Genomic DNA, 14,009 nt, shown 5'->3' with positions numbered 1-14,009 from the left:
GGCAGTGTTTCTTGGCCCAGATATGCCTCTTTTCCTTTTTTCTTCTTTTTTTTTTTTACACTATTTTTAGTTTTGGATAACCCTACCTTTAAAAAAAAAAAAAAGACCTCTGGCAGTTTACCACTTACCTTTGTACCATTTTAAAGCAGAAGTAAGTGATATATTTGTGTTAATATAAGTCTTAAATAGTTATATCTTCCGACAGCAATCACTTACATAGAGTGTTTGGACCAAAACACGGGTCTGTCAGTCCCTCTGCTCTGCTCTGAGTCGAGGAGAAAACATTTATCGTATCCTACAGTTTTTATCCAATGAGGAGAGAGAACGGCATGCAGGGCTGTGTGTGCAGCCAAGGAACGCCGTGAATGTGGTGACGAGGACTGTTATGGTGCGTTCAAGGAAACTCGTATCTTTCCGACCGTGAAGTGGTACCAGTTCGATCTGGTACGAGTTCACCGGTCGGAAGTTACGAGTGGCCGTTATAGTGACTTTCACCGGTAAAACAGGTCGGAAAAACACGAGTGGGTTGCCTGGAACGCTACAAAGTCGTAAGTTGTGACTTGAAGCTGTAATTTACGATTTCAAAAGCCTGCCTGGAACGCAGCATTAGCGAAAACGACCGGACCACTCACTTCTGCTTTAAGCTTCGGTGGACTTAAACAGCTTGAATTTCAATAAAAAACTGAAGAAATTGGGGTATTCTTAAACTTTTGACCGGTAGCATATATATATATATATGTACATCTCTGTTTGCAAACACTGAACCATTCGGAGTGTTTTTCCTATTTTTTAGTCCCTGGTTACTGTTGAAAAACCAGCATTTTCCCATCATGCACCTCCACTAACACTACAGCTGTGTCGACACAACATGACACGACTCCTCCTTGTGAGTTTGCACGTCTTTTACTTGAACATCAGCTTCTCCCACTCCATTTTTCACACAGTTCACACTGAACAGGTCCAGCTGAGTTTTTTCTTTTTTTTCTTTTTCTTTTTTCTAATTTTTTATCTTATCTTCTCTCCGGTCACCTTTTTAAAGATCCCATCTCTGCATGTGGAATAATTAATCAACATCAGCCCGTGGAAAACCTCTTATAAGTCGCTAAAATGTCAGAGCGCGGCTACATGACCATCCATTGTCAGAGAGAGGTCACATTAAAGTCTAGTCTTCCAATTATCCCTCTGCAATGATTCCTCTCTCCACCGCTGCTTCCTCCCTTTTTACAGAGTTGTAAATGGAAAAAGCCTCGCCACCGATTTCACCTCATTCAGAGCAATAAAAGGAGCTTCTCTGCAGCGAGGAGTTGATTCAGACATTTTTACACGGGGAAGCATAGCCAAACTTTTTTCCATTTCATATAAAGCAAGTCTGATAACTCGTTCGTCCATCAACTGCGTTTTAGTGTTATGCGAGTGGAGCTTTATTTTTATTTTTTATTTCTTTTCACCGGGTGTCCATAGGGAGATTTGCTTTTGCTTTTGCTGCTTATAGGTGACTGTTGAAAGTCGCAGCAGCTCAATCCTGGTTTGAGCTTCACACCTCTGGGCCCCCGCTGCACAAAGGCCTCAGCCGTTTTTGAAAGACTTACAGGGGAAAAAAATCCTATTACAAACAGGAGGAGCAAAAAAAAAAAGGAAAAAAATTGAGCAATCGCTGTTTCCTTCGTCCTCAAATGAGACAGAAAGTGGCCAAATATGACAAGGAAGAGGAGGTAAACGAGGAGTGATGGAGGTGTTGTGTGTTGTCTGCAGCTGAGTCTGCACATCGGCGGGTTAGTGATGAACCCGTGAGCCGATAACGATGTGAGCAGTTCAACACACCCCCGTGACAATCCTGAGGAGAGAAGATTGCTGTGTGTGTGTGTGTGTGTGTGTGTGTGTGTGTGTGTGTGTGTGTGTGTGTGTGTGTGTTTGCACGCCGAGTGTGGGGGGGCAGCTTCTTGCAAACAGGCCCTAAAGATAACGAGAAGCATCGCGGCCCCCCAAGTATGTCTTTGACTTATCGAGGAACAACCCCTGAGCAGCGCTGAGGACTGGACTGTCAGCAGAAACAAACCTGCACAACTGTGTGTTTGTGTGTGTGTGTGTGTACTTGTATAGCTATACATATGAGGACCAGTTTGAGTTTTAAACCATCAGAGTGAGGACATTTTGGGAAAGTGAGGACATTTTGGCTGGTTCTCACTTTCCCAGGGCTGTTTGAGGGTTAAGACTTTATAATATCTGTGTTGTATTTATTTATTTATTTGCACCATAAGAAAAGACAATTACAAAAAAACAGAAATGAAACAAGAATAGTAAGTGCGGGAGAGGTTAAAAACGCTATGTGGGCTTATAAAAAGCTGCTCCCCAAGAAATATACAAAAATTCAATGACAACTATACTGGAAAAGAAACTATTAGGAGTCTTGATTTAGGTTATTATAATTAGGTTTAAGTTAGGTTAAGACTAGTAATGGTTAAAGCAGAAGTGAGTGATATATTTGTGTTAATATAAGTCTTAAATAGTTATATCTTCCGACAGCAATCACTTACATAGAGTGTTTGGACTGAAACACGGGTCTCTCAGTCCCTCTGCTCTGCTCTGAGCCGAAGAGAAAACATTTATCGTATCCTACAGTTTTTATCCAATGAGGAGAGAGAACGGCATGCAGGGCTGTGTGTGCAGCCAAGGAACGCCGTGAATGTGGCGACGTAGGGACGAGGACTGTTATGGTGCGTTCAAGGAAACTCGTATTTTTCCGACCGTGAAGTCGTACCAGTTCAATCTGGTACGAGTTCACCGGTCGGAAGTTACGAGTGGCCGTTATAGTGACTTTCACCGGTAAAACAGGTCGGAAAAACACGAGTGGGTTGCCTGGAACGCTACAAAGTCGTAAGTTGTGACTTGAAGCTGTAATTTACGATTTCAAAAGCCTGCCTGGAACGCAGCATTAGCGAAAACGACCGGATCACTCACTTCTGCTTTAAGGTTAGGCATTTGTTTTGGATGGTTAAAGCAGAAGTAAGTGATCCGGTGGTTTTGGCTAACTTCCTGTCAGCCGATGGAGTTAGCAGTCCCCGCCCTCGTCCCTACATCACCACATTCACGCGCATCCCTTGGCTGCACACACAGAGAGGACCGCCCCTTCATGCCGTTCTCTCTCCTCATTGGATAAAGCTTGTAGGATACAAGGAAAGTTTTCTCCTCGGCTCAGAGCAGAGCAGAGTGACTGACAGACCCGTGTTTCAGACCAAACACTCTATGTAAGTGATTGCTGTCGGAAGATACAACTATTTAAGACTTATATTAACACAAACATTTCGCTTACTTCTGCTTTAAGAGTAATGGTTACGGTTAGGCCTTTGTTTTGGATGGTTAAAGCCCCAGTATGTAACTTATTTGGCTTTTTATTAGCAAAAATCAAATATTGCTTTCATAAATACGTATTTCACTGAAGTCGAATCACACCCGCATACAAATCAACTGGATGTAATTTTACTCAACGAGAGAAAGACGGTAAAACGTGGGTCAGGTAAACAATACCACATCACCATGACAACATATTGTCACGCCTGTATTGTTTTGCCTGGTGCTGGCGGACCACTTGTTTACATAGAGGCTTGTTTTTCCTGTTACACGCAGCGTCTGTTGTCTGTCTGACGTCTGCCCGATTTCACGTGAATGCAACATCAAGAATACGTTCAGATATGCTACCGCACCGCTAGATGGGGGGGGGATTCCTACATACTATACCTTTTAAGGTTAGGGTAAGGGGGCTAGGGAATACATTATGTCAATGAGAGTCCTCACAAAGATAGCCATACAAACGTGTAGGGCTGGGACGATATGCTTTTCTCCCGATTCGATTCTTCTACGATTTTTTGGATGGCGATTCGATTTAAATTGCGATTCTACGATATTGCCGATTCTCTTGATTTTTAGTCGCATTTTTGACATTTATCTGCACACAAATACTGTAGGAGCCTATAAATTAACATACTCCATTATAAAGTGAACTTAAACCCTTTTCAAAGCCTGTACTTTCTGTATGTAAAAGAGGCTAACAAATACACATTGCACAATACTTAAAACATTTAAAAAAAAATCCCCCAAAAAAAAAATTTCAAAAAAAAAAAATCGATTTTTGAAAAAAAAAAATCGATTTAAAAATCGTCAAAAAAGATATCGCGATATCTATGTGAATCGATTTTTTCTCCCACCCCTACAAACGTGTGTGTTTGTGTGTGTGTGAGTCTGAGTCCAAGTGTGTGTGTGTGTGTGTGTGTGTGTGTGTGTGTGTGTATCAGAAGTGCTTGGTAACTTGGGGGCAACAGAGGGAGCTTGAGGGAGAGGTGGTGAAAAACACTGAGGATGTACCTGAGGGAAAAGACAGAACAGAAGCAACGCGGGGGGGGGGCGCCGCAAAATCCATCAGGCTGCAGTTTCTGAAGGACAGAGTCTCTCTCACCCGCCATCCCATCATCAACCCCCGGGCCGCCGCCGCCCGTTAGCTTTAGCCCCTCTGTCCGGGCCGCCGCAGCATCCCCCCCTACCCCCTACCCACCACCACCTCTGCTGCTGCTGCTGCTGCTGCTGCTGCTGCTGCTCCACTTCAACATCAGGCTGAAGGTTATACACAGAACCGGGCGGCAGGAGAAGAAACAAGCCGGCGGAGAGACAGTGATGGAGAGGAGGAGCGCTAACCTTTACTGCCTCTTGTTTTATGTCTCCGTCTCTCTTCCTTCTCACGTTCATCACCTGATGTGTGAGGCCTGAGCCGAGCCCCCACTACCCTCCTCCTCCTCCTCTTCTTCTTCCTCCTCCTCCTCTTCTTCCTCCTCCTCCTCCTCCTCTTCTTCCTCCTCTTCTTCCTCTTCCTCCGCCTCTTGAGAGTTTGGCATAAACACTTCTCAGTTACATGGAAAAAGGAGAAACTGTAACATTTCACACCTCCCTCATTCCCTCCCGGTTCACCCACCCAAACACACACACACACACATATACACACACACATACATATACACACACATACTTGTACACACCGCGTGCATAGACACACTCGCCAAAAGCGCACATCCACACCTGATCGTCTTCTAAGGGAGTGAATAATTACTTTGCCAAAGGGCACAACTGTGATCCCTGGCTGGTATTTAAAGCCTTGTCACTGAATTTAAATCACCCCCTCCTCCCCTCTTCCCCTCCTCCTTCCTTCCTCCCCTCATCTCCTTTCCTTTCCTCTCCTCCGTCGCTTCCTTTAGTTAAGTGGAAATGTCCTTTCTCTTCTTCTTCTGGGCTAATACAGAGATCACCCCGCGGCCCTTGGACGTCTCCATCGCGGCCTCTGGTTTAATCCCACAGACAGACGACAGATCTGAACTCTTCTTCGTTTGAAGCATTAAAGGGATAGTTCAACATGTTGGCAAATTGGCCCACTACCATAATCCCTATAGTCATAGCAGTAGGTTCGTTACCTTTAATTGTCGGTGCAAGATATTTTTAGAACGGCGGAGCAGAGCCGTGAGCTGTTCAGAGCTACGCTACGGAGGCTAATGGGATTTCTTGGTTTCCCTGCATCAAACTCATCAAATACACAATCCAACAACTCCAACCACAACGCTCTGGTGGACAAGTTGTGACCTGCACATTCACCACGCTATGAGATTATAACACAACGTTACCAGACAGAGTTGTTTTAGAGGGAAATGCCGAGACTGATGATGAAAAACTGTCCCTGAAGGCAACGCGCATCAGCGAGTTTTGCATGAATTTACCTCTAAAACAACTCTGTCTGGTAACGTTGTGTTATTATCTCATAGCGTGGTGAATGTGCAGGTCACAACTTGTCCACCAGAGCGTTTTGGAGTTGTTGGATTGTGTATTTGATGAGTTTGGTAACGAAAACTACTGCTAAGACTATAGGGATTATGGCAATGGGCCAGTTTGCCAAAAATGTTGAACTATCCCTTTTAAAAAAAATATCTGAGCTTCAGCATCAAATCGAATGATTAATGGTGAAACATATTCTGACGAGTGGACGTAGTGAGTGTGTGTGTGGTTTATGTGTGTGAAATCCCGTCCCTCTAATTAGTATATTCAGTTATTTTTTCCACTCGTACCACCATGTTGTAGCCTGAGGCCATCTGTGCTTTCTTTTGCAGCAAGCTCTCACAAGGCTTCACCACCACCACCACCACCACCAAACCCCCCCTCCACCCCCCAACCCGCTGTTTCCTCAACCCCTTCGCTGCACTATAATTTCCCAGCCTGTGTAGCTACTGTATGTGTGTCATGTGTCTATACTCTGCACATATAAATACAGTGAGGTTGCTGCAGATGCCGAGGCTCCGTGGCTGTTTGTCTTTGTCCTTGTAGCGATGTTAGAGGCGAGCGGCCGTGGATCCGACCGCCGCCGTTGGGGCCCCCACCACCTGCATCATGTCCACCCTGCTCCGGGCTCCTGTGATTGGCAAGGCGGGGCAGAGAGACTATTAGGATGCTGGAGCATGAAACCACTTACAGCTGCCTGTTTCTTTCTCTCTCTCTCCTTCTCTCTGTATGTATGTGTGTATGTGTGTGTGTGTGTTTTTGTGTGTAGGCAGCGAGTGCATGTGTACATTTGCATTTACACATTTGTGCCCGTAGAAAGAGCGTGACCATGACCACCCCCGCCCGGGCCGCCGACACACACAATCCAGAATATCAAAGAACATCAAGTGTTATTTGAATGCAGCCAGTGCAGCAGCTCAAGCCGAAGGTACAATAATAATAAATTGCGTGTGGATGGAGCTGGTATCCAGGTAACAACAAAAGCTCTAATCAATTTCTATAAGATCTGCACTTCGTCCATGATGTGGAACCAGATTACAGAGACACTAATGATGGACTGTGTTTGTTATAGAAAAAGATATGTTTGGGGTTTTTTTTTGTGCTTCACACTGATGTTCTTTCAGTTTCTTCTCGGGGGGGTCGGAAACAACATTTGCACCATAATGAGACACCAAAAAGCTCCGACTAATGAAATTTTCAGATGAGTTTTTAGTTTAGCGGGGCTGAGTCAACAACACACCTCTTCAATAACGGGACAGGTTTGGGGGATAAATTAGTCTTCTTTAAAAAAAAAAAGAGGTACCAAAAAAAATTTTATACAAAAATAGATTTAAAAGGCAAAAGATTATCCTCATTGCAGGATTCACAGACTGATTTAATGTGACTTGTTGTCAGGGAGCAGCTTGTATCATATTAGTAACAGATGACTGATGAAATCGTATTTCTTGTTTTGTTTTTTTTAATAAAACCTCAGTTTTAGTCTGGGGTCTGTGTATCATCACCGGTCTAATCCTCACCCAATGATTTCAAAGTGTGAAGAAATGAGAGCGTCGTTGGTTGTGGGTTTTTTCTTTCTTTTTTTTTTTTTTTCTTTGAGCGTCGACTTTGTCAACACCGTTAGCAAGCGAGAGGAGGGGATGATGTTGCAGGATGCAATATCTACCGGCAGTAGCAATCCTCCACTTTGTGGTGTAATATGTCACGGAGGAAAATGACTCATAATTATTACTCTACAGGATTAAATTGCAAACCTTGATAGCCTTGTTTTTCAAAAACAAAGTGCTAACAAGGAGTCGATCTCTCCGACGTCTCGTCACATAGTTTGTACTTTTTTTCCCCTCTCCCTCCCTCTCTCTCTCTGTCTCTCTTTCTCTCTCCAGACGTTTTTCATACCTCCAAGGTTATTTTTCCCAATGTCTATTTATCATTTTAAGCTTCATACGCCTTCTCCCGCCTCTTCGTGCCGTGACTAGTTATTTTCCTCAAATGACTGTCGTCCACCTTCTCATTACTCATGCTGAAATGCCCTTTCCCTCCGCAACACAAACTCATACTCTTTGAATTGTCTCCAACCAGGAGGAAGAGTCCGCACTTGTCTTAAACCCCCTCATGCCCACTACTGTCAGAGATTGTTACCTCTCCCTGTGTATGCACGTGTTGCGGTTTTTTGCGTCCATGTGCATGTTTGACCCAGAATCCATGCTCTCACAGATTTCACATTAACCTCAATCCTGCTTTCTTCCAAATTAGATTTTCTATTCTTCTGTCTCCGTGTTGACTTATTTGCTTCCCTTTCATCATCTCCGGCAAGGTTATCCTGAGGCAGGCAGCACTTTTATGGGAACAAGGGGGCGGGGAGGGAGGTGAGGGATGGAGGGAAGGGGTGCTAGTGGTGGAGGAGGAGGAGGAGGAGGAGGGCCTGGCTTTGCCTCCAGCCATGCCTTAATCGATCTTGTTTAAAGGGGGGATGTTGTGAGCTGAATGTTTGAACCCATCCCCTCGTTAACAGTTGTCTGGGATTTAATTAAGAAGTAGAATGAATTTAATGTCAATTACATCTTAAAATGAACCGGAGAGTAAGAAGAAGAAGGAGAAGATGCACAACAAAGAAACTCAGAGAAAGAAAGAGGAAGAGGAGGGAGTGGAGAGGGGAAGGAGGGAAGGAGGGAGAGGAAAAGAGGAGGCTAATTAGAGGATGGAGTTGTGTTCATGCATCATTCCAGCAGAAACATTTCCTTCCTTTTTCTCTCAACCCCATTTCCCCCCTTCTGCTCCTTTCCCCTCCTCTCCCCCCTCCTCTTCCTCTCTCTCTCTCTGCATGTATATCTGTTGGAGCCCTCAGCGAGAAAAAACACAACTTTTGTCACATCTTCCTCTTTTTTTTTTTGCCGCCGGCTCACAGTATGGATATGCAAATATAGGAGAGAATAGAGACTTCAGCACTGTTGACACACACACACACACGCACACACACTCTCTTTCTCTTCCCCCCCTCCCTCTCTACAACACAACACAACGCGGCACGAGGCAGATTTTTATAATATATAAGAGTCTGTTTCTCTACAACTGAAGTGGCTCAAGTACTCGTGTGTACTTTATTGATTTTTTTTCCTTTTTTTTAAATGTCGAAATCCACAGTAAACGCCATCATCATATCATCCAAACAGTATATCATCATCATCATCATCATCATCACTATCATCATCATCATTCACGTGACTGACATAGAGAAAAACAAAAAGCCAAAAACTAAAAAAAAAGAATAAAAAACAAAACCATGAGGGAACCTAAAGGTAAAACAGACGACCTCCACTGCATGACCCACATTTAAATACAACTTTATTCAGATCTGAGGACTCGTAGCTTTTTATATATATATTTATATTTATATATATATATATATATATATGTATATTTATGTTTTAGTCATTTCATTAGTCAGTCGTGTTCTTTTTGTTTCTGTCTCTTTTTCTGCCGAGTGGACAGGTGTTGTCTCGCAGTCTCTGTACTGTGTAAGGCCGAGTATCCACATGTCTGTTGGCACTAGATGGTTCAGTAACTGGTTAAAGGCTGCTTCCGTAAAACAACAACAACAGCAACAACACTTGTCCATCCCGCAGCAGCAGCAGCAGCAGCAGCAACACCACTGTCACTGTCACTGTCTCTTCAACTTTAAGTCCAGCAGCCTTTGTTTTGTTTTTTAAATTCTTTTATTTCTTCATATATATTTTTTTCTTTTAAACTGGCACCGGAGAGGCAGAGAGGGTGGAGGGAGTCTCAGTGGGAGTATTGCTGTAAATCTGAGAGGATCGGTGAGGAGCAGAGCAGAGTCGGGGGGCCTTCTTCTCCTTCTTCTTCTTCCTCAGGCAGCCCACCCATGTGTTGTTGTGTATGTTTTTCTTTTTAAATTCTACACAAGTGACCAGCAGCTTTTTATTATTCCAACATGTATGAGCATCCGACTTCTCTCCCTGGACGTCCTGCAGGAGGAGGAAGAGGAGGAAGAGGAGGAGGAGGAGGAGTATTGAGGTTACTGGGGCGTATCTGTGTCTGTGTTGGCATGCTCTGGAGAGAGGAGATCTCATGTCCTGAAGATCCGAGGGGGCTTATGTAAGACGCTTTGAACAGCAGGAGAGAGGAAAATACCTAAACCAGCACGTCTTAAGACTGTCTTGGCGGCGCACGCGTTTAGTTTGATGGGTGTTATAGATATAGAGGGAAATAGATAGATAGAGAGAGAGGGGGGAGTTGTGGCTGCTGATGTTCACTTGGCTCGACGTTAAGCTCACAGAGATTAGCCTGCTCAGCTCGGAGCGCTGCGCTGGGAGGGCTGGAGAGGGCAGGCGGGGCGGGCGATGAGGAACTACCCACTTCAGGGTTCAACACCGGGGTAAGGGAAGAGAGGAGGAAGAGGAAGAAGAGGAGGACACATGAAGATGGTGGCGGCGGCTTGAAAGATGAGGAAATGGATGGAGGGAGGAAGAAGAAGAGGCAGTGGCTCTTTTTTCTCACAAGAAAGAAAAAAACTTTCCCTTCAGACTTCACTCAGAGACAGACAGTCTAAAGTATATTTTCCTCGGGGGGCTCTCATTGTGCTTTCATTAAATCTTGCACTAATTCTCTGGTGGACAAGTTGTGACCTGCACATTCACCACGCTATGAGATAATAACAGAACGTTACGAGACAGAGTTGTTTTCGAGGTAAATGCAGAGACTGTTTGCTGAAAAACGGCCCCTGAAGGCAACGCGCATCAGCGGTTTTGCATGAATTTGCCTCGAAAACAACTCAAGTCTCGTAACGATCCCTTATTATCTCATAGCGTGGTGAATGTGCAGGTCACAACTTGTCCACCAGAGCGTTTTGGAGTTGTTGGATTGTGTATCTGATGAGTTTGATGAGGGAAACCAAGAAATCCCATTAGCCTCCGTAGCGTAGCTCTGAGCAGCTCGCGGCTCTGCTCCGCCGTTCTAAAAATAGCTTGCACCGACAATTAAAGGTAACAAACCTACTGCTATGACTATAGGGATTATGGCAATGGGCCAATTTGCCAAAATGTTGAACTATCCCTTTAATGGAGGGAGGAAGACGAGGCAGTGGCTCTTTTATCTCACAGGAAAGAAAAACTTTCCCTTCAGACTTCACTCAGACGTCTGTCTTGCAGTATATTTTCCTCGGGGGGCTCCCGTGCTTTCATTAAAAATCCTGCACTAATTGTTTGTGTGATGGTTAGAAATGAGAATCTGTCTCCGCAGCTCAAACTTCTCATCATTGGCACGGTGATCGATGGGAGACTCTTTAGGGAAATCCTCCTATAGTGAGGATTCATCATCATGGAGGATTTTTCTTTTTTCGACTTTTCGTGAGACACTTAGTAGAGGCTCAGTCAGAGACAGAGACGAGCTACAGTAGCTGAGGGGGGTTTCGGTGTCCCCGCAACTCTGGCAAAGTGCTGTCAGCCTTCAGGACCTCCACTGTGTGTGTGTGTGTGCTGTCAGACCAAGCTGTGCATGTATGAAACAAGTCTGCTGCGATAAAACGCTTGCACGCCAGAGGAGGCAGAGGTTCGACGGCGGCTGGTGCAGCTGTCCGTCCCCCTGCAGACTTGTTTGTGCCATTTGCTGAGGGAGCTGCCTCTCCTCTTTAAGAGTGAATTAGAAACTCTGAGCTTTGATGTGCAGATTCACAGGTCTTTGTTTCTATCTTTAGCCCTGTGACTGTGTTTTTTTTTTCTTTCTTTCTTCCTCCTACTGCTGCTGCTGCTCCCCAGACTCACACAGAGCAGCCAAGGCGATGCATTTAAGTTTGGCCTTATGCTCCTCCACCCGCCACCCCCCCTCTCCCTCCCTCACCACCACATGCTGACCGCTCGTCCTCCTGGGACGCCGCTGCACCGTCTCAGCTCAAGCGTGCACCTGCACAGATCTGGGCCATATCCCTGGTATCACATATTGTATTAGCTTGAAGGGATAGTTCAACCTTTTGGCAAATTGGCCCATTGCCATAATCCCTATAGTCATAGCAGTAGGTTCGTTACCTTTAATTGTCGGTGCAAGCTGTTTTTAGAACGGTGGAGCAGAGCCGTGAGCTGCTCAGAGCTACACTACGGAGGCTCATGGGATTTCTTGGTTTCCCTCATCAAACTCATCAAATACACAATCCAACTCCAAAACGCTCCGGTGGACAAGTTGTGACCTGCACATTCACCACGCTATGAGATAATAACACAACGTTACCACACAGAGTTGTTTTAGAGGCAAATGCAGAAACTGCTTGATGAAAAACTGCCCCCGATGGGAACGCGCATCAGCTGTTTTGCATGAATTTACCTCTAAAACAACTCTGTCTGGTAACGTTGTGTTATTATCTCATAGCGTGGTGAATGTGCAGGTCACAACTTGTCCACCAGAGCGTTTTGGAGTTGTCAGATTGTGTATTTGATGAGGAAAACCAAGAAATCCCATGAGCCTCCGTAGCGTAGCTCTGAGCAGCTCACGGCTCTGCTCCGCCGTTCTAAAAATAGCTTGCACCGACAATTAAAGGTACCTTTAAAGGTCCAGTGTGTAAAATGGGGGGAAACCGTGATATCTATAGCAGTCAGATTCTAGTTTCCAGCGCTCACTCGCACGCCGGCACTCATCCCTCCTGTCGGCAAAGTGACGGTGGCCTCTCAGGATAAAGAAACTCGTTCACCACGACTGGGAGCGATGAGGTGAAGATCTAAACCATTTTACCATATGTCTGCTGTTTCCTCCTCCTTCTTCTTTCTGTCCATTTATAAACCTGAAACTCTTGAAACGTGCTCTCTGACTGGCTGGATTTTCCGCACAAACATGGCGGCGCAAGATGGCGACACTCTCTAAAGCAAGACCCTTGCTATATGTTTATATAAAATAAGAATTATAAGGCTACGAAAACCAAACATATTTTATTTTATAGCGATTATACACTTATACAAATATATCCATGGGTAGTATATTCAGATTTTGCCAATAAATCTTGCCAATTATTCCGCACAGGACCTTTAAAACCTCATGTGTGATGTGACACCACCGGCTCTTCACGCTTAATGAACCCAGAAGTCATCGTGTCCAACTCCTGTAACCTCTCTCACAAAGCGCACAAAATGTCAGCTTATACCTAATTCATAGCTGCGCTGCTGCGCGTCGCTCTCCTCTCCGTCTGATATTGTTTGTGAGAGGGAGCAACATGAGACGGGCCAGCCACCGGCCATTTATCTTAATGAGAGCAGTTAACTCTGAGCTGAGCTTTGGCTGCCGGCGCTGCAAAGAAAATATAAAAAAATAAAAAATAAAACCCACAACAATCCACCACGAACGTCCTCTTATCCTCCTTCCCGCTGACTTGATTTTTAGGAATACATTTCGCCCCCTCTCGTTGAAACCTTAATTAGTTCTAAAGGAGATTAAATTATATGTAATTATTATGATAATATTTTCATTTATTCAAGATAACGGGCCGACTTTAGTGAACACAGTATTTGTCGGGAGAGAGCAATCTCCCTCACACAGTCAAAGTTATCAAGGCGTGAAATCAGGAATCCTGACGGCAACAAAATGTAATCTTTTTCATACAGAGGGGACAATAGACGGAGCTGCATACTCTACATCTCCTTCTCCACTTTAATTAAAAGAGCTCACTGAGTCTCTCCCTCTCTCTCACCCCCCCACCACCCCTCATCTCTCTCCCCCATCAACCTCTCTACCTCCCCCCTCTCTCTTAAGTGTGGAGGACCGATCCTGTCTCTATGCAGAATCTTTATTCCTGAACACTGAACTTGTCTTGAATCCGTTTTCTTTAAAACTGTATTATCACTTTTTCACAATAAATGATTTATAACTGGTTATTAATTACCTTGTCAACACTATAGGAATCATTTATGAGCTGCAGAAACACATTAAAAGTGACCTGTTGCTTGCCAAATAGTGAGCCCACATTCATCTGTACTGTTACGGCTCATATCTTGTATTTGTCTATCTTGTATTTCCTGTCTTACTGCCTTTTGTTAATAATAATAATAATAGCTCATCAATAAATGATCACTCTGACTCCTTTTACAAGTTATTAAAGGTTAACTTTAATTCTGCCAAATAGTGAGCCTGCATCTTAGTATGAAATGTGTTATAACAGTTAAATATTTATAATTTATAAAGGGACCAAATGAATAATCTTGAAATTATCA

The sequence above is a fragment of the Trachurus trachurus genome (assembly GCF_905171665.1).
Source record: "Trachurus trachurus genome assembly, chromosome: 8".
Lineage (NCBI taxonomy): Eukaryota > Metazoa > Chordata > Actinopteri > Carangiformes > Carangidae > Trachurus > Trachurus trachurus.
Note: the sequence above shows the minus strand (reverse complement) of the source record.